A 25,792-nucleotide genomic window follows, 5' to 3' on the forward strand; every position below is an offset into this window, starting at 1 on the left:
ATTTTATTATTTTGGTTGTAAAATTAATTAACTCCTATTCTTAAAATAAAGTAATTAATTAATTCAATTTAGTTTAGGAAAGTGAAGGAAATTAGGGCACATCATGTTTCCTAAACCTATGGCCGGTTTTCCTAATGTGATTTAGGGTTTTTGCTTTGTAAACCTTAGCCTATTTAAAGGCTTATTTTTCAATGACAAAGCAACTTAGATATTATTCAGAAATTTAGTTGTGAAAAAAAATTCTCTTTGTTCTCTTTGATCACTTAAAACACTTAATAGAAATCAAGTGTTTTAGTTTAACTTATCAATAAAACATCCATCACATATTTTGGCGTCTTCATCATATACCAAGGTTTTTAATAACAAGTTGATTAGGAGTTGAGGTGACTATTAGAGCCTGAGCTTAATTGTGATTCGAGCTAATATAATATGGGTTTAGAGCAAGTCGACCTAGATTCGTATTAGTTTGCAGCAAGTATCAATAGTGTTAATGCATGGCTTTGGTTTCCAAATTGTGGCATCCTATGCATTAAAAGGTGACAAGTTTTGATTATGAGTTTTAATCATCTATCAAGGGTGTCCATGCTTCGTGCTTAGGAAAGTTTATAAGCTCAAGCTATTCCTACTGTACAGAGTTGTTAGTAGACAAATAAGGGAAATTATTTTCATAAAAAACAACATGCATGGAGATGTAAACATGGTTTGATGAAGGATTTAAGCATCAAAATCCTATTATGAGGTGGACTATATCCAATTATATATGCAGGGATAAGTTTTCTTGGAAAACTTCCGTTCATCATGGTTCTGAAGGTAAAAGTAGCATTTATAACCAAAGACTTATAAGCATCCATGATATTGTTGTCTTTTAAATAGCCAACGATAATGTGTTCTAGATCCTAATGGTGAGGATGGTAGCCAATTTATGAGATGAATGACTCTTATAAAGGCTTTTTCTCATAGTTGTAGAGGAATGTTTGGATGGAAAATCATTGTCAATCTAAATTTTACCATACGTTGGTGTTTCCTCTCAACAACGTTGTCATGCTCAGTGTACTTGGATAAGACAATTTATGCAATATGCCACATTTGTTTAAATTTTCCTACAATGCTGAGGATTTAAACTCACTTCCACCATCACTTTGGAAGATTTTTATATAGTTATTCGGTTGATTTTCAACTAATCATTGGAACTTAATTACGGATTCAAAAAATCAGATTTATTATGCAGAGGGAACAACCATGTAAATTTTGAATAGTAATCGCAAAATATAGTCTAAAACAGAAATCTTTGGATATAAATAATTGTGGCAGGTCCTCATGCATCACAACATATTTTACAGAAATCTTTGGATATAAATAATTATGGCATATCCTCATACATCAAAACATATTTCCAATAAAGGAAAACTATAAATTTTATCAAATAAGCTAAAGGAAAGTTTACAACTCTTTCCCATTTACCAGATAGCATAAACATTAAACTTGTTTATCCAAATAGAAACATCAATTGTGTTTTTGTAATGTAAATTTCTTACAGCATTGCAATAAGGATGTCCCATGCATGCATGCCACAAATTTGATTGGACTTTAATTGCATTCAATGATTGACAACTTCCTTCATCCTATACATAGAGATTGCCTTTCCTATGCCCTGTTGCTAGGATTCGTTGGCTACAATCCTTTATAAAAAAATCATCATATGAAAATTAAAATATATGTTCATTATATTTGGTCATTTGACTCATAGAATAAGATCTTTTTAAATTTAGGGGCTACCAAAACATTGTGTAATTTTAAATCCCCATTTTTTGTTTTGATTTTAGCATTACTTGTATGAGATTATTGATAGTTACCATTTCCAATAAAAATACTCTTATTGCCATTATAAGGATAGCCTTTAGAGACCTTACCTCCATCATTGTTCATATGTGTAATGGCTCTATAATCATCATAAGGTTGGAATAGCTACTATCTACAATATTAAGTGATGCGAATCTACCCGAGATTGTTCAACCGTCAACCCGCTGAGGTGCTGACCCAATACAAATGAAGGTGGGACTGATCACTAGGGCCCAAGCCAAGAAGTTCAAGGAAAATCTTGCTGTCTTCATACAAGGAATAAGTCATAGTCAAGAGGGGTTGGCCATATCTAAAGAACCAAGGCCTGTTTTACTCATACAAGCAATAGAAGCCAAAACAGGCCCGGGTGACGTTTTTGATGACAATATGGAGGTCGGGTTGTATGAATTGGAACCCCATCCTTATGGATTCAATTGATATGGAGGATGGGTCATAGAAAGCAGACAACGCAGCTTCAAAGCCGATCAATAAGGTGGTTTGAGCACAAGGGGAAGAAAAGGCCGGATTTGCTATATTCCTTGCTAGCTTTACTGTATTTTACTGTATTAGCCTTTTCTCACACTTCCAAGCAAGGGCAACGTGAGGAACTTCACAATAAGCTTATTTGGCATCCCACAAAGATTATTGAAGCTGATTTGGAGTCCAATTGGATCAAAGAAGGGTCATTACCAACAAAGCCGAAAATTACCATTTTTAGTTTCCTAATTTGTTTTTACTTTTTGTTTTAGGAAACTACCATTACTTTTTGGTTTTTATTTATTTATTTTCTGGAAAAATAACTTTAGGAAGGTTTTTATTTTATTCTTTCCATTGTAAATTAATTAATTCCTAATTTAATATAAAGGAATTAATTAATCAAATTTAGATTAGGAAAGGAAGTATAGTTTCGGCCAACTAGGTTTCTTTATGTGTGTGGCTGGTTTTTCCTAGGGTTTTTAGGGTTTATTTTGTTTCTTTCAAAGCCTATTTGAAGGCTTATTTTTCAATAAGAATACAACTTTGATTTGATTGAGAAATTACTTGTGAGATTAATTATGTCTTTGTTCTTTGAGAACACCTAAAACACCATGAGAGAATTGGTTGTTTTAGCTAGACTTATCAATAGGTTTTCCATCCCCTATTGTGGCATCTACATTATACCAAGGTTTCTAACCATAGGTTGGTTAGGGGTTGAGGTCCATTCCATTAGAACTTGAACTTAATTGAGATCTGAGCTAATATAATACGGGTTTAGGAGCAGGTCGTCCTAGGTTCGTATCATTTGGTATCAGAGCTAAATTTTGTTCAGGTTTAAATCTATCTTTATTTGCTTTATTTGTTTTTGTGTTATTCTGCAATTTTAGTATTAGGTTAAGGTTGCATCCATCCTATACACGTTCTGCATCTTTTAAAAAAAAAAAAATCATTCCTAGTTGAATTAGGATTTCCTAGTTCCACCGTATTTTTACTTTCTAGTTTGTTGGTTGTCTTTTATCATTGTTCTCGTTAATTTGGTTTTTGTTGATTTTTTTTCTGTTTAAGTCTTCAATATTCACATTCATATATTTCAAAAAAAAAAAAATCGAACAGATATAAAAACCAAAAAAAAAAAAAAATTGCACAATTTGTATTTTATTTGGGAGGTCACGGGTTTGGTGTTGGAATTGCAATTTTTGGTGTTGATTCTTGCTACTGTAGTTGTTTTATGTTCTGTGAGTAAAAAAAAAAAAAAAAAAAAAAAGAAGAAGAAGAAAAGCGAATAAAAAAAAATTTGGTTTGTTGGAATTTCATTTGTTTGTTGGAAATTATTGGAGCTGCTGAATTGTTGCATATTTATTCATTATTTGGAGTTTCTGGAGAATTATTTTTGTTTCTGGATATTTGAATTTCGGGTGTTTAAATTATTTAGATTAAAATTAGTTGAACGATTTGATACAAATCTAGAATTACAATAACAACAACCAACACTACTCTTTAATTTTGTTCAAATTGATTCTAGTTGAGTTTGAATTTCTTTTTCTAAACTTTTATTCTTGAACCCTTAATTTGTTACCATCTAGTCCAGTTCTTATTAATTCCAAAAGTTTCTTCTTGATTTGCCTTATTTTGTCTAGAAAAGCCAAAAACTAAGTTTTGTTCATTCATTCGGTATTGCTTTCTTTTTGCTATAGTTTTGTTGATACGTTTAATTAAACATACTTGTGATCTAATTACTATTTTGTGGGTGTTTTAACTAGAACTTTGAGATAATTCTTTGAGTGGAAAAAGACAAGAGTGTGTGAGCTTAAAAGAGAATAAAAAGCTAAAACTAGTGTAAAAACACGAGTGTCGAGATCTTGACTGAGTGAAACATGTGAGGGAGTGATCTTTGGTGAGGATTTATTTTATTTTGCATTATTTATACTAACATGGCAGATTCAAGGGTGAGAAGAGGTGATGCACCTTTAAGAATTAATGATGAAGAGTTCATAGGATTCCATGGTTGTTCCCGAGCTACGGGGAGTGGTGAACAAATGGACATGAGGGATATATTGGATCAATTGCAGCAGATGAATGCCTAATTTGACACCATAGATCAAAGGATGGACAGGATAGAAACATCACAAGGAGGGCCAAATATAAGGTTAGTTGCTTATGGAGGTCGAGATCGAGGTCGAGGAGGCCGAGGGCAACCAAGAGAAGAATTTGGGGGAAGTAACTTTGGAGATGACTTGGATGAGTGGTTTGATGAAATTTTTGAACCTCAAGAAAGGCCAATCCATGGGAGACCAGCAAGGAATAAAGATGATGATCTAGGGAATATCAAGGTAAACATTCCACCTTTCATAGGAAAAAGTGATCCAGAAGCATATTTGGAATGGGAGGAGAGAATGGAGATGATTTTTTATTGTTATGCACTCCAATGGTGGACCAATGAGCAAAACACCCCAAGGAGAGTTGATGATGACTTGATCACTACATGGCAACAAATGAAAGGAGTCATGAGGAAGCGGTTCGTACCATCACATTATCATAGGTTGCTGCATTAAAAGCTTCAATCTTTATCTCAATGAACTAGGTCCGTTGAGAATTACTACAAGGAGATGGAGATGCTTATAATAAGGTTAAGCATGAATGATGATAGAGAGGCAACCATGGCAAGATTCCTTTGTGGTTTGAATCATGAGATAGCCAATTTACTAGAATTGCAACAATATGTGGAATCGGAGGAGATGTGCATGTGGATAATAAATTAGAGCATCAATTCAATAGGAGGGGTGTAGGCTCATGGTTTGTAAGTGTTTCCAACAGCGGAAGATCAAATCCAAGTGGCTAGATAAACAATCCTACCTTTGAAAAAAAGTCAAAGCCAAAAGTTGGAGAAGAAAGTTCAAATCAGCCAAAAAGGGAATCCAAAGCCGAGTCTGTCCAAGCACATAAAAATGAGGTACAATCTGATCCCAAATCTTCCAGATCAAGAGAAATTATTATTTTTAAGTGCCATGGACAAGGACACATCGCTAGCCAATGCTTGAATAGAAGGATCATGGTGTTGAAAGGTAATGGTGAGCTAGAATCGGAAAGTGAGGAAAGTGGTGATGAAACCGAGCAAGAGGAGGAGGAAGAATTTGAAGGTGAGGCCGAAACTTTGAGTGCTTCCCATGCTGAATTAAGCTTGGTTTCTAGGAGAATGATGGCTGCATACAAAGATGAGAATGAAATTCAAAAACAGAACATCTTCCACACCCGATGTGAAATCCAAAGGTAAGATTTGTAGTATGATTATTGATAATGGAAGTTGTACGAATGTAGTTAGTAATCTTGTGGTAGATAAATTAAGCGTAACAACTATTAAACATCTAGAACCATATAGATTACAATAGCTTAATGATAGTGGAGAGATGAAAGTTAATAAAAAAGCCAAAGCAAAATTCAACATTGATAAATATGAGGATGTGGTTTTGTGTGATGTTGTGCTTATGCATGCGGGACATATTGTACTTGGTAGGCCTTGGCAATGTGATAGAGATGTATTCATTATGCTAGAGAGAATAGTATTGTTTTTAGATTTAAAGGTAAAAAGGTCAAGCTAGAGGCATTAACTCCTAAAGAGGTGTACAAAGATCAAATACAAATACAACAAAGGAGGGTGGCTGAACAACTTAAGGAGAGAACTAGCATGGCTCCCATGGAAACAACACCCATCCAAGGAGTCCAGCCATACAAGACCAACCAGGTAAGTGCTCTCAAAGCCAAGTTGAGTGGAAAAATTTAAACAAAGTCGAGAGTGAGGAATTTAGTGCAAAAGCCAAGAGTGAAGCAAAATTCAATGAATCCAAGAGTGAGAAATGAAAAGAAAGAAAAGAAAGGAAAAATAAAAATTTTATTTGAGTTTTAGGGATGTTAATAAAGCTATCTTGAGTAAGAAACCATTGCTGGTCATGAATCATAAAGATGCTTATTTAAAAATGTGTTTGTTGTATAGAACTTTATCTGCCTTGTGATGCAAATCCGTCCAAACTCGCACAACCGACAACTCGCTGGCGTACTGATCCGATACGGATGAAGACCGGACCAATCACTAAGGTTCAAGCTAAGAGGTTTAAGAACAACCTTGCTATCTTTATCCAGGAAGTAATTCACTCTCAAAAGGGCTTGCCCATACCTGAAGATAAAAGACCTGTTTTAAGCATCCAAGTGGTGGAGGCTGATACATTGGACATTTTACATCGGACACCCATACATCGGACATTTTATATCGGACACCCATACATCGGACATCTGACCTTGAACTTTGGACTTCAGACTTCGGACATCAAGCATAACTTATTTTGGACACGAGGCAGACATTAGTTAGCTCGGATATCAGGCAAACATAAGTTAGCTCGGACAGACATAAGTTAGCTCGAACATTAGGTAGACATGCGTTGGCTTGAACATCGGACATAAGTTAGCTTGGACATCAGACATAAGTCAGCTTAGTTGTCAAACTAGTCAACTCATTTTCTAATTTGCGTTTGACTTTTTTTGGGTTTTTATTTATTTATTTGCTGGACAAATAAGTTTAGGAAAGTTATTATTTTATTATTTTCATTGTAAATTAATTAATTCCTACTTCAAAATATGGGAATTAATTAATCCAAATTAGATTAGGAAAGGATGTGAAATTAAGCAATTTTCTAATTGGATTCTATGTTGGCCGAAATTTCCTAATCCTTTTAGGATTTTATTTTGTTCATTCAAAGCCTATTTAAAGGCTTATTTTCAGTGAGAAATCAAGCTTGAATTTTATATACAAAATTATTTGTGAGATTGAATTCTCTTTATTCTTTTGAACACCTAAAACACCATTAGTGAATGAGTGTTTTAGTTTGACTTATCAATAGGCCTTCCATCACCTATTGTGGTGCCTTCACTATATACCAAAGTTTGTAATCACAGGTTGTTTAGGGGTCAAGGTGACTATTAGAACTTGAACATAATTAGATCTGGGCTAATATAATACGAATTTAGGAGCAGGTCGTCCTAGATTCGTATCATTTAGTCTCAGAGCTAAATTTTGTTCAGGTTTGATTTATCTTTATTTGCTTTATTTGTTTTTGTATCATTCTGCAATTTTAGCATTAGGTTAAGGTTGCATCCATCCCATACACATTCTGCATCTTAAAAAAAAAAAAAAAATCATTCATAGTTGAATTAGGATTTCCAAGTTTTATCGTATTTTTGTTTCCTAGTTTGTTGGTTGTCTTTTATCATTGTTCTTGTTAATTTGGTTTTTGTTGATTTTTATTTGCTGTTTTAGTCTTCAATATTTGCATTCATATATTAAAAAAAAAAAAAGAAAGGAAAATTCGAACAGATATTTAAAAAAAAAAAAACTGCACTTTTGTTTTGGTTGGAGGCCACCGGTTTGGTGGATTTTTGGTGTTGATCTTTGCTACTATAATTGTTTTATGGTCTGTGAGTGAAAAATAAAAATAAAAATAAAAAAAGAAGAAGAACAAGCCAAATAAAAAAGAATAATAATTTCGGTTTGTTGGAAATTTGTTGGAGCTGCTGGTTTGTGATTATTTATTCAATATTTGAGTTGCTGGAGAATTATTTTTGCAACTGTATATTTGGATTTTTGCGTGCTTAAATTATTGGATTAAAATTAGATAAAGGAATTGATACAAAACTTGAATTACAAGAACAACAACCAACACTATTCTATATTTTTGTTCGATTTGATTCTTGTTTGAGTTTGAAATTCTTTTTCCTACATTTTATTCTTGAATCCTTAATCTCTTACCATCTGGTCCATTTCTTAAAAATTCCAAAGATTTCTCCTTAATTTGCTTTAGTTTTCCTAGAAAAGCTGAAAACTAGGATTTATTAATTCCTTCAGTATTGCTTACTTTTTTTGCTACTGCTTTATTGATAAGTTTAATTAAAACATACTTGTGATCTAATTGCTGTTTTGTGGGTGTTTTAATTAGAACTTTGAGATAATTCATTGAATGGAAAAAGGCAAAAGCGTGTGAGCTTAAAAGAGGGTAAAAGCCAAAACTAGTGTGAAAACATGAGTGTCAAGACCTTGTTTGAGTGAAGCACGTGAGGGAGTGAATCTGGTGAGAATTTATTTTATTTTTGTATTATTCATACTGACATGGCAGATTCAAGGGTGAGAAGAGGAGATTCACCTTAGAGAATTAATGAAGAGTAGTCCGTAGGATTTAAAGGTGATTCCCGAGCTACGGGGAGTGGTGAGCAAACAGACATGAGGGCTGTATTGGAGCAATTGCAGCAGATGAATGCCCGATTTGACAATATATATCAAATGATGGACATGATAGAAACATCACAAAGAGGGCCGAATATAAGATTGGATGCTCATGGAGGACGAGGTCAAGGTCGATGAGACCGAGGGCGCCCAAGAGAGGAGTTAGAGGAGGAAAATTTCGGAGATGACTCTGAAGAAGGAATGGATGAAACGCTTGCTGTCCAATAGAGGCTAGCCCATGGGAGGCATAGGAGAGACGATGTAGATGATGATCTTGGCAACATCAAGGTAAACATCCCACCATTCATGGGTAAAAGTGATCCGAAAGCATATTTGGAATGGGAAGAGAGAATGGAGATGATCTTTGATTGTCATAATTATTCGGAGGCTAAGGAGGTGAAATTGGCAGCAATGGAGTTTGGCCATTATACACTCCAATGGTGGAATAATGAGAAAAATACTCGAAGGAGCGTTGGTGATGACTTGATCACTACATAGCGCTAAATGAAGGGAGCCATGAGGAAGCGGTTCATACCATCAAATTATCATAGGTTGCTGCACCAAATGCTTCAATCCCTATCTCAAGGAAGTAGGCCTGTGGAGGATTATTACAAGGAGATGGAGATGCTTATGATGAGATTAAACATGAATGACAATAGAGAAGCAACCATGGCAAGATTCCTTGGTGGTTTGAATCGTGAGTAGCCAACCAACTAGAATTGCAACAATATGTGGAATTAGAGGAGATGTTGCATGTGGCTATTAAATTGGAACATCAATTCAAGAGGAGGGATGTAGGCTCAAGGTTTGGAGGAGTTTCCAACAGTGGGAGATCAATTCCAAGTGGCTGGAGAAACAACCCACCCGATGAAAGCAAGGAAAAGCTGAAGCTGGGAGAAGAAAGCACCAATTGGCCAAAACGGGAGCCTAAAGCCGAATCTATCTTATATGAACCTTGGACGACCTGCTCCTAAACCTCGTATTATATTAGCCCTGATCTTAATTAAGTTCAAGTTCTAATGGAATTGACCTCAACCCCTAACCAACCTGTGGTTAGAAACTTTGTTATAATGTAGACGCCACAATAGGGGATGGAAAACCTATTGATAAGTCAAGCTAAAACAACCAATTCTCTAATGGTGTTTTAGGTGTTCTCAAAGAACAAAGAGATAATTAATCTCACAAGTATTTTCTCAATCAAATCAAAGTTGTATTCATATTGAAAAATAAGCCTTTAAATAGGCTACAAATCCATGAAATAAAACCCTAAAAACAAAGGGAAAACCAGCCATACAAAGTAGTTTCCTATGGTGGCCGAAATTCTCACTCCTTTCCTAATCTAATTTGGATTAATTAATTCCTTTATTTTGAATTAGGAATTAATTAATTTACAATGAAAATAATAAAATAATAAATTTCCTAAACTTATTGTTCCAGAAAATAAATAAATAAAACCTAAAAAGTAATGGTAATTTTCTAAAACAAAAAGTAGAATCAAATTAGGAAACTACATTACTAGCTTTTTGACTAAGTTGACTTTGACCATTTTTTGACCAATTTGAGCTCCAAATCAGCTTTAATATGCTTTGTAGGATGCTAAAAAAGCTGAATATGAAGACCCACACGTTGCCCATGCTTGGAACAGGAAGAAAAAGCCAACTCAGCAAAATACAGTAAAGCCAGCACAAAATACAGTAAAAAATAAGCCAAATTTGAAGCTGTCCGTACAACCCCTTTTTGAATGCCTTTGAAGCTGGCTTGACTTGATTCCATATCCTCTTAGACATATGTATTGAATCCATAGAGAGTTGGAACCATTTCACGCTGTCGGTTGTCCATATTTGCACCAAAACTGCTACCACCGCTTGTATGCTTAGAATAGGCTTTGTATCTTGAAGTATGGACAAGCTCTATTGAGATTGATTATGGTACGAACCTAGGACGACCTGCTCCTAAACCCGTATTATATTAGCCCGGATCTTTAATTAAGTTCAAGTTCTAATGGAATGGACCTCAACCCCTAACCAACCTGCAGTTAGAAACCTTGGTATAATGAAGACGCCACAATAGGGGATGGAAAACCTATTGATAAGTCAAGCTAAAACAACCAATTCTCTAATGGTGTTTTAGGTGTTCTCAAAGAACAAAAAGATAATTAATCTCGCAAGTATTTTCTCAATCAAATCAAAGTTGTATTCTTATTGAAAAATAAGCCTTTAAATAGGCTACAAAGCCACGAAATAAAACCCTAAAAAAAGAGGGAAAACCAGCCATACAAAGTAGTTTCCTATGGTGGCCGAAATTCTCACTCCTTTCCTAATCTAATTTGGATTAATTAATTCCTTTATTTTGAATTAGGAATTAATTAGTTTACAATGAAAATAATAAAATAATAACTTTCCTAAACTTATTGTTCCAGAAAATAAATAAATAAAAACTAAAAAGTAATGGTAATTTCCTAAAACAAAAAAGTAGAATCAAATTAGGAAACCAAAATACTAGCTTTTTGACTAAGTTGATTTTGACCAATCTTTGACCAATTTGAACTCCAAATCAGCTTCAATATGCTTTTTAGGATGCCAAATAAGCTGAATATGAAGTCCCACACGTTGCCCAAGCTTGGAAGAATAAGAAAAGGCTAATACAGTAAAATACAGTAAAGTCAGCAAGCAATACAGCAAATTCGGCCAAATTGTTGATGCTGTCCATACAAGCCCTTTTTGATTGCATTTGAGGCTGATTTAACTTGATTCCATGACCTATTAGGCATATGTATTGAACCCATAAAGCATTGGAACCATTTCATGCTTCCCGGACTCCAAAAATGTACCAAAACCGTCACCCGGGTCCGTATCGGCTTCCACCACTTGGATGCTTAGAATAGGCTTTGTATCTTCAAGTATGGACAAGCTCTGTTGAGATTGATTACCCCCTGTATAAATTCTCCCAGGTTTTCCTTAAATCTCTTAATTTGAGCTCTTGTGATTGGCCTAGTCTTCATCCGTGTCGAGCCAGCACCCCAGCGGGTTATCGGTTGAGCGGGCTCGGGCGGAATCACATCATTCCCCTCCTCTTGAAAAGGATTTGTTCTCAAATCAAGATCATCGCCTGCAGAAAAAGGAGTTAAATCAGAAACATTAAATGTAGCACTCATGTTACACTCACCCGGTAAATCAAGCTTGTAGGCATTCTTGTTATTCGGCTCCAAAACTTGAAAAGGTCCATCCATAGGCGACATGAGCTTTGACTTTCTTTGTTTAGGAAACCTTTCCTTTCGTAAGTGCAACCAAATCAATTCTCCTGGTCAAACACTATTACAACAAAATCTAGAAATACATGCTCATTATGGTAAAAATTACACTTTTTAAAGTTAGCAAACAATATTTCCCAAATTTTCAAATTACCACTAAGTAAAGCTCTCAACAATGCAAATAAAGTTCTATGCAATAAAGACATCTTTAAATAAGTATCTTTAAAATTCATGGTCAGCAATGATTTCTTATTCATAATTACTTTATTAACATCACCAAAGCTAAGATAAAAATTTATATTTTTCCTTTCTTGTCTTCCTTTTCCTTTCTCACTCACGGCCATCTCACCTTCCTCACTCTCGGCTTTTGCACCAAATTTCTCACTCTTGGTTTTATTAAAATTTTTCCACACACCCTGAGTATTAGAAGACTTACCTTAGATAGCAAGCTCACCTTTTCCCTCTTGATTAGATGGTAGTCCACTTGGAATTTCATTTGGGAAGACATCTCCAAATTCCTTCAAAAGAGAAATCATTGAACTTGGCAATTCAAGTTCTTCAATGTTAGTTTGATCATTAAAATAATTTTCTTTATAAATCATGACCAGCAAAGGTTTCTTATACACAATAACCTTATTAATATCCCCTAAACTCAAATAAAAGTTGCTAATTGACCTTGCTTTACTTTCTTTTTCTTTTTCCCCCTTGGATTGGCGCAAACCTTCGGATTTCCCTTCCTTTTCCAATCTCTCGGGTTTGCCACTTTCTTTCCCCTCTCTTTCAGTTTTTTCTTGATCGTTCCACTCAATATGAGTCTTAGAAACCTTACCTTGATCATCAACCTCGTTCTCACCCTCTTGAAAGGATGGTGAAGCCATTGGTGCCATACTTGCTTTTTCCTTGTGCTTTTCGGCTTCTCTCCTTTGTTGCATTTGTAATTGGTCTTTGTAAACCTCTTTAGGAGATAATGGTTCCAGCTTGACCTTCTTCCCTTTAAACCTAAAAACAATACTATTTTCTCGACCAAAATGGGTAGCATCTTTATCAAATTGCCATGGTCTACCTAATAGTATATGTCCAGCAATCATGGGCACAATATCACATAAAACTACATCCTCATATCTACCTATATTAAATTTTACTTTGGCTTATTTGTTTACTTTCATCTCACCACTATCATTAATCCATTGTAATCTATATGGTTCAGGATGTTTTATTGTTTTTAAGCCCAATTTATCAACTACAAGGTTACTTATTACATTAGTACAACTTCTACTATCAATAATCATACTACAAATCTTACCTTGAATTTCACATCGGGTGTGGAAGATGTTCTCTCTTTGAATTTCATCCTCATCTTTGTATGCAGCAAGTACTCTACTAGAAAGCAAGTTTAATTTAGCATTGGATGCTTGCAAGGTTTCGGGTTCATCCTCCAAGTCCTCCTCCTCTTGCTTGGCTTCATCCTCACTTTCTTCACGTTTCGATTCTAGCTCGTCATTGCCCTTTAACACCATGATTCTTCTATTCGGGCATTGGCTAGCGATGTGTTCTCCTCCCTGGCACTTAAAACACACAACACCATGAGTTCTAGAAGGTTTAGGATCTAATTTTACCTCATTCTTTGGTGCTTGGACAGATTCGGTTCTAGTCTCCTTCCTTGGCCAATTTGAACTTTCTTCTTTGACTTTCGGCTTTGGCTTGCTTTCATAGATGGGATTGTTCCTCCAGCCACTAGAATTGGACCTTCCACTGTTGGAAACACCTCCAAACCATGATCTTACACCCCTCCTCTTGAATTGATGCTCTAATTTAATAGCCACATGCAACATCTCCTCCAATTCCACATATTGTTGCAATTCTAGTTTATTGGCTATTTCACGATTCAAACCACCAAGAAACCTTGCCATGGTTGCTTCCCTATCTTCATTCAAGTTCAATCTCATCATAAGCATCTCCATCTCCTTGTAATAATCCTCCACGGATCCATGTCCTTGAGATAAAGATTGAAGTCTTTGATGCAGCTACCTATGATAGTGTGATGGTACGAATCGCTTCCGCATGGCTCCTTTCATTTGTCGCCATGTAGTAATCAAGTCATCACCAACTCTCCTTCGGGTGTTTTGCTCATTGGTCCACCATTGGAGTGCATAATGGCCAAACTCCATTGCTGCCAATTTCACCTTCTTAGCCTTTGAATAATTATGGCGGTCAAATATCATCTCCATCTTTTCTTCCCACTCCAAATATGCTTCGGGGTCACTTTTTCCCATGAATGGTGGGGTGTTGATCATGATATTGCTAAGATTGTCATCTGTTTCTTCCCTCCTATATCTTCCACGGCCAGCTCTATCTTGGACAGCAAAAGTTTCATCCATACCTTCCTTAAAGTCTCCACCGAATGGCTCCTCATCAAATTCCTCTCTCGGTCTCCCGCGACCTCCTCGTCCTCGGCCTCGTCCTCCATGGAATTCTTGCCTATTTCTTGTGTTCGGAATTCCTTGGGAAACTTCTAGCCTTCCCATCCTTTGATTCACATGCTCAAGTTGAGCACTAACCCGCTGTATTGACTCCAAAACAGCTCTCATGTCCACTTGGTCTCCGCTCCCGGTAGCTCGGACATTGCCATGTAATGCTACAGACTCTTCCTCATTGATCCTCAAGGATGGATCTCCTCTTCTTATTCTAGAATCTGCCATGTTAGTAAAATACTGCAAAAATAAAATAAATCCTCACAATATTCACTCCCTCACGTGTTTCACTCAAACAAGGTCTCGACACTCACATTTGCACACTAGTTTCGGCTTTTACCCTCTTTTAAGCTCACACACTCTTGCCTTTTTCCACTCAATGAGTTATCTTAAAGTTCTAATTAAAACACCCACAAACAGCAATTAGATCACTAGTATGTTTTAATTAAACTTATCAACAAAACAGAAGCAAAAAATAGGCAATACCGAAAGAATCCAACAAATCCTAATTTTTTTCGGCTTTCTAGACAAGAAAACACAAAATAATGGGAAAACGTTGGAATTTTTGAAAACTGCACCAGATGGTAGTAGATTATGAGTTTAAGAATAAAATTCCAGAAAAAGAAATTCAAATACGAAGAAGAATCAAAGAGAACAAAAATATAGAAAAGTGTTGGTTGTTGTTCTTGTAATTCAAGTTTTGCATCAAATCCTTTAACTGATTTTAATCCAAATATCCAGCAGCAAAAATAATTTCCCAGCAATTCAAATATTGAATAAATAAACAAAAAACCAGCAGCTCCAACAAATTTCCAGCAAACAAATCAAACTCTAACAAACCGAAATATTTTTTCTTCTTTTTTTTTTTTTTTTTTCACTCACAGAACATAAACAACTGCAGTAGCAAAAATAATTACCAAAATTGCAATTCCAACTCCAAAACAACACCAAACCCGTGACCTCCAAATAAACAAAATGTGCAGTTTTTTTTTTTTTTTAAATGTTGCCGCAAACTCTTTTTTTTTTCTTTTTTTTTTTAATATATGAATGCAAATTTCTAAGACTAAAACAGCAAAGGAAAATCAACAAAAACAAAAATTATCAAGAACAATGATAAAAGACAACCAACAAATTAGGAAACAAAAAAACGATAAAACTAGAAAACCTAATTCAACTAGGAATGAATTATTATTTTTTTAATGATGCAGAACGTGTATGATGATAGAAGCAACCTTAAACTAATGTTAAAATTGCAGAATAACACAAAAATAAATAAAGCAAATAAAGATAGATCAAACCTGAACAAAATTTAGCTCTAATACCAAATGATACGAACCTAGGACGACCTGCTCTTAAACCCGTATTATATTAGCCCGGATCTTTAATTAAGTTCAAGTTCTAATGGAATGGACCTCAACCCCTAACCAACCTGTGGTTAGAAACCTTGGTATAATGAAGACGCCACAATAAGGGATGGAAAACCTATTGATAAGTCAAGCTAAAACAACCAATTCTCTAATGGTGTTTTAGGTGTTCTCCAAGAACAAAGAGATAATTAATCTCACAAGTATTTTCTCAATCAAATCAAAGTTGTATTCTTATTGAAAAATAAGCCTTTAAATAGGCTACAAATCCATGAAATAAAACTCTAAAAACAAAGGGAAAACCGGCCATACAAAGTAGTTTCCTATGGTGGCCGAAATTCTCACTCCTTTCCTAATCTAATTTGGATTAATTAATTCCATTATTTTGAATTAGGAATTAATTAATTTACAATGAAAATAATAAAATAATAACTTTCCTAAACTTATTGTTCTAGAAAGTAAATAAATAAAAACTAAAAAGTAATGGTAATTTCCTTAAACAAAAAAGTAGAATCAAATTAGGAAACCAAAATACTAGCTTTTTGACTAAGTTGATTTTGACCAATCTTTGACCAATTTGAACTCCAAATCAGCTTCAATATGCTTTTTAGGATGCCAAATAAGATGAATATGAAGTCCCACACGTTGCCCATGCTTGGAAGAATAAGAGAAGGCTAATACAGTAAAATACAGTAAAGTCAGCAAGCAATACAGCAAATTCGGCCAAATTGTTGATGCTGTCCGTACAAGCCCTTTTTGATTGCATTTGAGGATGATTTAACTTGATTCCATGACCTCTTAGGCATATTTATTGAACCCATAAAGCATTGGAACCATTTCATGCTTCCCGGACTTCAAAAATGTACCAAAACCGTCACCCTGGTCCGTATCGGCTTCCACCACTTGGATGCTTTGAATAGGCTTTGTATCTTCAAGTATCGACAAGCTCTGTTGAGATTGATTACCCCCTGTATAAATACTCCAAGGTTGTCCTTAAATCTCTTAATTTGAGCTCTTGTGATTGGCCTAGTCTTCATCCGTGTTGAGTTAGCACCCCAGCGGGTTATCGGTTGAGCGGGCTCGGGCGGAATCACATCAGATTACCCCCTGTATAAATGCTCCCAGGTTGTCCTTAAATCTCTTAATTTGAGCTCTTGTGATTGGCCTAGTTTCATCCGTGTCGGGTCAGCACCCTAGCGGGTTATCGGCTGGGCGGGCTCGGGCAGAATCACATCATTCCCCTCCTTTTGAAAAGGATTTGTCCTCAAATAAGATCATCACCTGCAGAAAAAGGAGTTAAATCAGAAACATTAAATGCAGCACTAACACTATACTCACCTATTAAATTACGTTTGTAGGTATTCTCGTTAATCCGCTCCAAAACTTGGAAAAGTCCATCCATGGGCAGCATGAGCTTTGACTTTCTTTGTTTAGGAAACCTTTCTTTTCGTAAGTGCAAGCAAACCAATTCGCCTAGGTCAAACACTATTACAATAAAATCTAGAAATACGTGCTCATTATGGTACCAAACGAAAGAAGTCACTATCAAACAGCTCGCCCTACTGAAGTACCAAAGGTGCGTTCCGCCCGGTGACTAAGGAAGAGATTTTTTACACTTTTTAAAGTTAGCAAACAATATTTCCCAAATTTTCAAATTTCCATTACGTAAAGCTCTTAACAATGCAGAGAAAGTTCTATGCAACAAAAACATCTTTATATAAGTATCTTTAAAATTCATGACCAGTAATGATTTCTTATTTACTTTATTAACATCACCAAAGCTAAGATAAAAAAATTTATTTTTCCTTTCTTTCCTTTCTTTTCCTTTCTCACTCATGGGTTCATTGAATTTTGCATCACTCTCGGCTTTTGCTCCAATTTTCTTACTCTCGGATTTGTTTAAATTTTTCCACTCAACCTGGGTTTTAGAGGACTTACCTTGCACAGCAAGCTCACCTTTCCCCTCTTGAATGGATGGTGGAACCTTTGGTACCATACTAGCCTTCTCTTTGAGCCTTTTGGGTTCCCTCCTTTGTTGCATTTGCAGTTGATCTCTAAAAACCTCATTTGGGGTCAATGCCTCCAGCTGCACCTTCTTACCTTTAAACCTAAAAACAGTACAACTCTCTCGACCATAATGAGTAGCATCTTTATCAAATTGTCATGGTCTACCTAATAGAATATGTCCGATATGCATAGGCACAACATCCAACAAAACAACATCCACATATTTATCTATGTTAAATTCTACCTTGGCTTGGTTATTGACCTTTATCTCACCACTATCATTTAGCCATTGTAATCTATATGGTTCTGGATGTTTAATAGTTGTTAACCCTAATTTATCAACCACAATGTTACTAATTACATTAGTACAACTTCCATTCTCAATAATCATGCTACAAATCTTACCTTGAATCTCACATCGGGTGTGGAAGATGTTCTCTCTTTGAATTTCATCCTCATCTTTGTATGCAGCAAGTACTCTCCTAGAAGCCAAGTTTAATTCAGCCGTGGATGCTTGCAAGGTTTTGGGTTCATCCTCCAAGTCCTCCTCCTCTTGCTTGGCTTCATCCTTACTTTCTTCACTTTCCGATTTTAGCTCGCCATTGGCCTTTAACACCATGATTCTTCTATTCGGGCATTGGCTAGCAATGTCGCCTTGTCCCTTGCAGTTAAAACAAATAATTTCTCTAGATCTTGAAGGTTTAGGATCAGATTTTACCTCATGTTTAGGTGCTTGGACAGATTCGGCTTTGGACTCCCTTCTTGGCCGAATGGAGCTTTCTTCTCCTAGTTTCAGTTTTTGTCTTTCTTCAAAGGTGGGATTGTTTCTCCAGCCACTTGGAATTGATCTTCCACTGTTGGAAACTCCTCTAAACCATGAGCCTACACCCCTCCTCTTGAATTGGTTCTCAAGCTTAATTGCTACATGCAACATCTCCTCCAATTCTAAGTATTGTTGTAATTCAAGCTTGTTGGCAATGTCACGGTTTAACCCTCCAAGAAATCTAGCCATTGTTGCCTCCCTATCCTCCCTCATGTTTAACCTCATCATGAGCATCTCCATCTCTTTGTAATAATCCTCCACGGACCTAGTTCCTTGAGATAAAGATTGAAGCCTTTGATGCAGCAACCTTTGGTAATGGGATGGCACAAACCATTTTCCTCATGGCTCCTTTCATTTGATGCCATGTCGAGATTAAATCATCACCAACTCTACTTCTGGTAATAATCATCTCCATCTCTTTGTAATAATCCTCCACGGACCTAGTTCCTTGAGATAAAGATTGAAGCCTTTGGGATGACACAAACCATTTCCTCATGGCTCCTTTCATTTGATGCCATGTCGAGATTAAATCATCACCAACTCTCCTTCTGGTATTTTGCTCATTGGTCCACCATTGGAGTGCATAATGTCCAAACTCCATTGCTGCCAACTTCACCTTCTTACCTTCCAAATAGTTGTGCCAATAAAAAATCATCTCCATTTTTTCTTCCCACTCCAAATAAGCTTCGGGATCACTTTTATCCATAAAAGGTGGGATGTTAACCTTGATATTTCCCAAATCATCATTTGTATCTTCCCTCCTATATCTTCCACGGTCAGCTCTATCTTAGACAGCAAAAGTTTCATCCATACCTTCCTCAAAGTCTCCACCGAATGGCTCCTCATCAAATTCCTTTCTCGGTCTCTCGCGACCTCCTCGTCCTCCATGGAATTCTTGCCTATTTCTTGTGTTTGGAATTTCTTGTGAGGCTTCTAACCTTCCCATTCTTTGATTCATATGCTCAACTTGAGCACAAACCCGCTGTAATTGTTCCAAAACAGCTTTGAAATCCGTTTGCTCACCACTCCCGGTAGCTCGTGGATCATCATGAAATCCTACGGACTCCTCTTCATTAATTCTCAGTGGTGTGTCTCCTCTTCTTATTCTAGAATCAGCCATGTTAGTAAAATACTGTAACAATAAAATAAATCCTCACAATATTCACTCCCCCACGTGTTTCACTAAATCAAGGTCTCGACATTCGTGTTTGCACACTAGTTTCGGCTTTTACCCTCTTTTAAGCTCACACACTCTTTCCTTTTTCCACTCCTTGAATTATCTCAAAGTTCTAATTAAAACACCCACAAAACAGCAATTAGATCACTAGTATGTTTTAATTAAACCTATCAACAAAACAGTAAGCAAAAATAAACAAATACCGAACGGAATGAAAATACCTATTTTTGGTTTTTCTAGACAAAATAAAGCAAATTAATGAGAAACCTTTGGAATTTTAAAGAACTGGACCAGATGGTAATATATTATGAGTTCAAGAAGAAAATTCTAGAAAAGGAAATTCAAATACGAACAAGAATCAAAGAGAACAAAAATATAGAAAAGTGTTGGTTGTTGTTCTTGTAATTCGAGTTTTGTATCAAATCCTTTAACTAATTTTAATCCAAATAATTTAGCACTCAAACTCAAATATCCAGCAGCAAAAACAACTCTCCAAAAACTCCAAATATGGAATAAATAATCAACACAGCAGCAGTTACAAGAAATTTCCAGCAACAAACTTCAACACCAATTTTCAACAAACCGATATATATATTTTTTATATTCGGCTTTCTTCTTTTATTTTTTTCTTCTTTTTTTTCACTCATTGAATATCAGACACAACTACACTAGCAAGAATAAACAACAAATTTGCAATTCCAACTCCAAAAATTCACCAAACCCATGACCTCCAAATAAACACAAATGTGCAGTTTTTTTTTTTTTTTTAAATGTTGCCGCAAACACTTTTTTTTTTTTTTTTGAATAGATGAATGCAAATATTTAAGACTAACACAGCAAAGAAAAATAAAAAATAACCAAATTAAAAGAACAATGATGAAAGACAACCAACAAACTAGGAAACAAAAAAAATACGGTAAAACTAGGAAATCCTAATTCAACGAGGAATGATTTTTTTTTTTTTAAAGATGCAGAACGTGTATGGGATGGATGCAACCTTAACCTAATGCTAAAATTTCAGAATAACAGAAAAACAAATAAAGCAAATAAAGATAGATCAAACCTGAACAAAATTTGGCTCTGATACCAAATGATACGAACCTAGGACGACCTGCTCCTAAACCCATACTATATTAGCCCGAATCTTCATTAAGTTTAAGTTCTAATGGAATTGACCTCAACCCCTAACCAACCTGTGGTTAGAAATTTTGGTATAATGTAGACGCCACAGTAGGGGATGGAAAACCTATTGATAAGTCAAGCTAAAACAACCAATTCTCTAATGGTGTTTTAGGTGTTTTCAAAGAACAAAGAGATAATTAATCTCACAAGTATTTTCTCAATAAAATAAAAGTTGTATTCATATTGAAAAATAAGCCTTTAAATAGGCTACAAAGCCATGAAATAAAACCCTCAAAACAAAGGGAAAACCAGCCATACAAAGTAGTTTCCTATGGTGGCTGAAATTCTCACTCCTTTCCTAATCTAATTTGGATTAATTAATTCCTTTATTTTGAATTAGAAATTAATTAATTTACAATGAAAATAATAAAATAATAAATTTCCTAAACTTATTGTTCCATAAAATAAATAAATATAACCTAAAAAGTAATGGTAATTTCCTAAAACAAAAGTAGAATCAAATTAGGAAACTAGAATACTAGCTTTTTGACTAAGTTGACTTTGACCATTCTTTGACCAATTTGAGCTCCAAATCAGCTTTAGTATGCTTTTTAGGATGCCAAATAAGCTGAATATGAAGTCCCAGACGTTTCCCATGCTTGGAAGAGGAAGAAAAAGCCAACTCAGAAAATACAGTAAAGCCAGCACAAAATACAGTAAAAAACAGGCCAAATTTGAAGCTGTCCGTACAACCCCTTTTTGAATGCCTTTGAAGCTGGCTTGAATTGATTCCATATCCTCTTAGACATATGTATTGAATCTATAAAGAGTTGGAACCATTTCATGCTACTGGTTGTCCATATTTGCACCAAAACTACTACCCGGGTCCGTATCAGCTTCCACCACTTGGATACTTAGAATAGGCTTTGTATCTTGAAGTATGGACAAGCTCTGTTGAGATTGATTAGACCCTGTATAAATGCTCCCAGGTTGTCCTTAAATCTCTTAATTTGAGCTGTTGTGATTGGCCTAGTCATCATTCGTGTTGGGTCAGCACCTCAGCAGGTTATCGGTTGAGCGGGCTCAGGCGGAATCACATCACTATCCCAGCACATAAAAGTGAGGTAAAATCTGATCCTAAACCTTCCATATCAAGAGAAATTATTTGTTTTAAGTGATAGGAATGAGGACATATCGCTATCCAATGCCCGAATAGAAGGATCTTGGTGTTAAAAGGCAATGGTGAGCTAGAGTCTGAAAGTGAAGAAAGTGAGTGTGAAACCAAGCAAGAGGAGAAGGAAGAGCTTGAAGGTGAGGCCGAAACTTTGAATGCCTCACATGCTGAATTAGGCTTGGCTAGTTACATACAAAAATAAGGATGAAATTTGAAGAGAGAACATCTTCCACACCTGATGTGAGATTCAAGGTAAGATTTGTAGCATGATTATTGATAGTGGAAGTTATACTAATGTAATTTGTATATTGTGGTTGATAAATTACGGTTAACAACTATTACACATCCAGAACCATATAGATTACAATGGCTAAATGATAGTGGTGAGATGAAAGTAAATAAACAAGTCAAAGTAAAATTCAACATTGATAAATATGTGGATACGGTTTTGTGTGATGTTGTGCCTATGCATGCAGGACATATTTTACTTGGTAGGCCTTGGCAATTTGATAGAGATGCTATTCATTATGGTAGAGAGAATATTATTGCTTTTAGATTTAAAGGCAAAAAGGTCAAACTGGAGGCATTAACTCTTAAAGAGGTGTACAAAGATCAAATTCGAATACAACAAAGGAGGATGGCCGAACAACTCAAGGAAAGGACTAGTATGACCCCCCCTGGCAACAGCACCCATCCAAGGAGGCCAAATTGCGCAAGACCAACCAGGTAAGTGTTCTAAAACCCAACTTGAGGGGAAAAACCAAGAGAAGGCCGAAATTGGTGATGCAAACCCGCCCGAGCTAGCACCACCGACAACTCACTGGGGTACTGATCCGATACGGATGAATACTGGACCGATCACTAGGGCTTAAGCTAAGAGCTTTAAGGATAACCTTGCTTGATACGAACCTAGGACGACTTGCTCCTAAACCCGTATTATATTAGCCCAGATCTTAATTAAGTTCAAGTTCTAATGGAATGGACCTCAACCCCTAACCAACCTGTGGTTAGAAACCTTGGTATAATGTAGACGCCACAATAGGGGATGGAAAACCTATTGATAAGTCAAGCCAAAATAACCAATTCTCTAATGGTGTTTTAGGTGTTCTCAAAGAACAAAGAGATAATTAATCTCACAAGTATTTTCTCAATCAAATCAAAGTTGTTTTCTTATTGATAACTAAGCCTTTAAATAGGCTACAAAGCCACGAAATAAAACCCTAGAACATAAAGAAAACCAGCCACCACACACTTTTACCCATAAAAGGTGGGATGTTAACCTTGATATTTCCCAAATCATCATCTGTATCTTCCCTCCTATATCTCCCATGGCCAGCTCTATCTTGGACAGCAAAGGTTTCGTCCATACCTTCCTCAAAGTCTCCGTCGAATGGCTCCTCATCAAATTCCTCTCTCGGCCTCTCACAACCTCCTCGTCCTCGGCCTCATCCTCCATGGAATTCTTGCCTATTTCTTGCATTCGGCATTCCTTGTGAGGCTTCTATTCTTCCCACTCTTTGATTCACATGCTCAACTTGAGTACTAACCCGCTGTATTGATTCCAAAACAGCTCTCATGTCCACTTGGTCTCCACTCCCGGTAGCTCGGACATCGCCATGGAATGTTACGGACTCTTCCTCATTGATCCTCAAGGGTGGATCTCCTCTTCTTATTCTAGAATCTGCCATGTTAGTAAAATACTGCAAAAATAAAATAAATCCTCACAATATTCACTCCCTCATGTGTTTCACTCAAACAAGGTCTCGACGCTCGTGTTTGCACACTAGTTTCGGCTTTTACCCTCTTTTAAGCTCACACACTCTTGCCTTTTTCTACTCAATGAATTATCTCAAAGTTCTAATTAAAACACCCACACAAAATCAATTAGATCACTAGTATGTTTTAATTAAACTTATCAACAAAACAGTAAGCAAAAATAAACAAATACCGAATGGAATGAAAATACCTATTTTCGGTTTTTCTAGACAAAATAAAACAAATTAATGAGAAAAACTTGGAATTTTGAAGAACTGGACCAGATGGTAATAGATTATGAGTTCAAGAATAAAATTCTAGAAAAAGAAATTCAAATGCGAACAAGAATCAAAGAGAACAAAATTATAGAAAAGTGTTGGTTGTTGTTCTTGTAATTCAGGTTTTGTATCAATTCCTTTAACTAATTTTAATCCAAAAAAATTTAAACACCCAAAATCCAAATATCCAACAGCAAAAATAATTTCCCAGCAACTCAAATATTGAACAAATAATCAAAAAACCAGCAGCTCCAACAAATTTCCAGCAAACAAATCAAACTCCAACAAACTGAAATATTTTTCTTTTTTCTTTTTTTTTTATTTTATTCGGCTTTACCTCTTCTTTTTTTTTTTTTTTTTTTTCACTCACAGAACATAAACAACTGCAGTAGCAAGAATAATTACCAAAATTGCAATTCCAACTCCAAAACAAACACCAAACCTGTGACCTCCAAATAAAAACAAATATGCAGTTTTTTGTTTTTTTTAATTGTTGCCGCAAACTCTTTTCTTTCTTTTTTTTTTTTTTTGAATATATGAAAGCAAATATTTAAGACTAAAACAGCAAATAAAAATCAACAAAAACCAAAATTAACAAGAACAATGATGAAAAACAACCAACAAACTAGGAAACAAAACAAAAAATACAGTAAAACTAGGAAATCCTAATTCAACTAGGAATGAATTTTTTTTTTTTTTTAAAGATGCAGAACGTGTATAGGATGGATGCAACCTTAATCTAATGCTAAAATTGCAGAATAACACAAAAACAAATAAAGCAAATAAAGATAGATTCAAACCTGAACAAAATTTAGCTCTAATACCAAATGATACGAACCTAGGACGACCTGCTCCTAAACCCGTATTATATTAGCCCGGATCTTAATTAAGTTCAAGTTCTAATGGAATGGACCTCAACCCCTAACCAACCTGTGGTTAGAAACCTTTGTATAATGTAGACGCCACAATAAGGGATGGAAAACCTATTGATAAGTCAAGCTAAAACAACCAATTCTCTAATGGTGTTTTAGGTGTTCTCAAAGAACAAAGAGATAATTAATCTCACAAGTATTTTCTCAATCAAATCAAAGTTTTTTTCTTATTGATAACTAAGCCTTTAAATAGGCTACAAAGCCACTAAATAAAACCCTAGAACATAAAGAAAACCAGCCACCACACATAAAGAAACCTAGTTGGCTGAAACTATACTTCCTTTCCTAATCTAAGTTTGATTAATTAATTCCTTTATATTAAATTAGGAATTAATTAATTTACAATGGAACGAATAAAATAAAAACCTTCCTAAAGTTATTTTTCCATAAAATAAATAAATAAAAGCCAAAAAGTAATGGTAGTTTCCTAAAACAAAAAGTAAAAGCAAATTAGGAAACTAAAAATACTAGCTTTTTGAATAAGTTGATTTTGACCAATCTTTGACCAATTTAAACTCCAAATCAGCTTCAATATGCTTTTTAGGATGCCAAATAAGCCGAATATGAAGTCCCACACGTTGCCCATGCTTGGAAGAGGAAGAAAAAGCCAACTCAGCAAAATATAGTAAAGCCAGCACAAAATACAGTAAAAAATAGGCCAAATTTGAAGCTGTCCGTACAACCCCTTTTTGATTGCCTTTGAAGCTGGCTTGACTTGATTCCATATCCTCTTAGACATATTTATTGAATCCATAAATATTTGGAACCATTTCATGCTGCCCATTGTCCTTATTTGCACCAAAACTGCTACCCGGGTCCGTATCAGCTTCCACCACTTGGATGCTTAGAATAGGCTTT

This window comes from Ziziphus jujuba, chromosome 12, assembly GCF_031755915.1.
Source record: "Ziziphus jujuba cultivar Dongzao chromosome 12, ASM3175591v1".
Lineage (NCBI taxonomy): Eukaryota > Viridiplantae > Streptophyta > Magnoliopsida > Rosales > Rhamnaceae > Ziziphus > Ziziphus jujuba.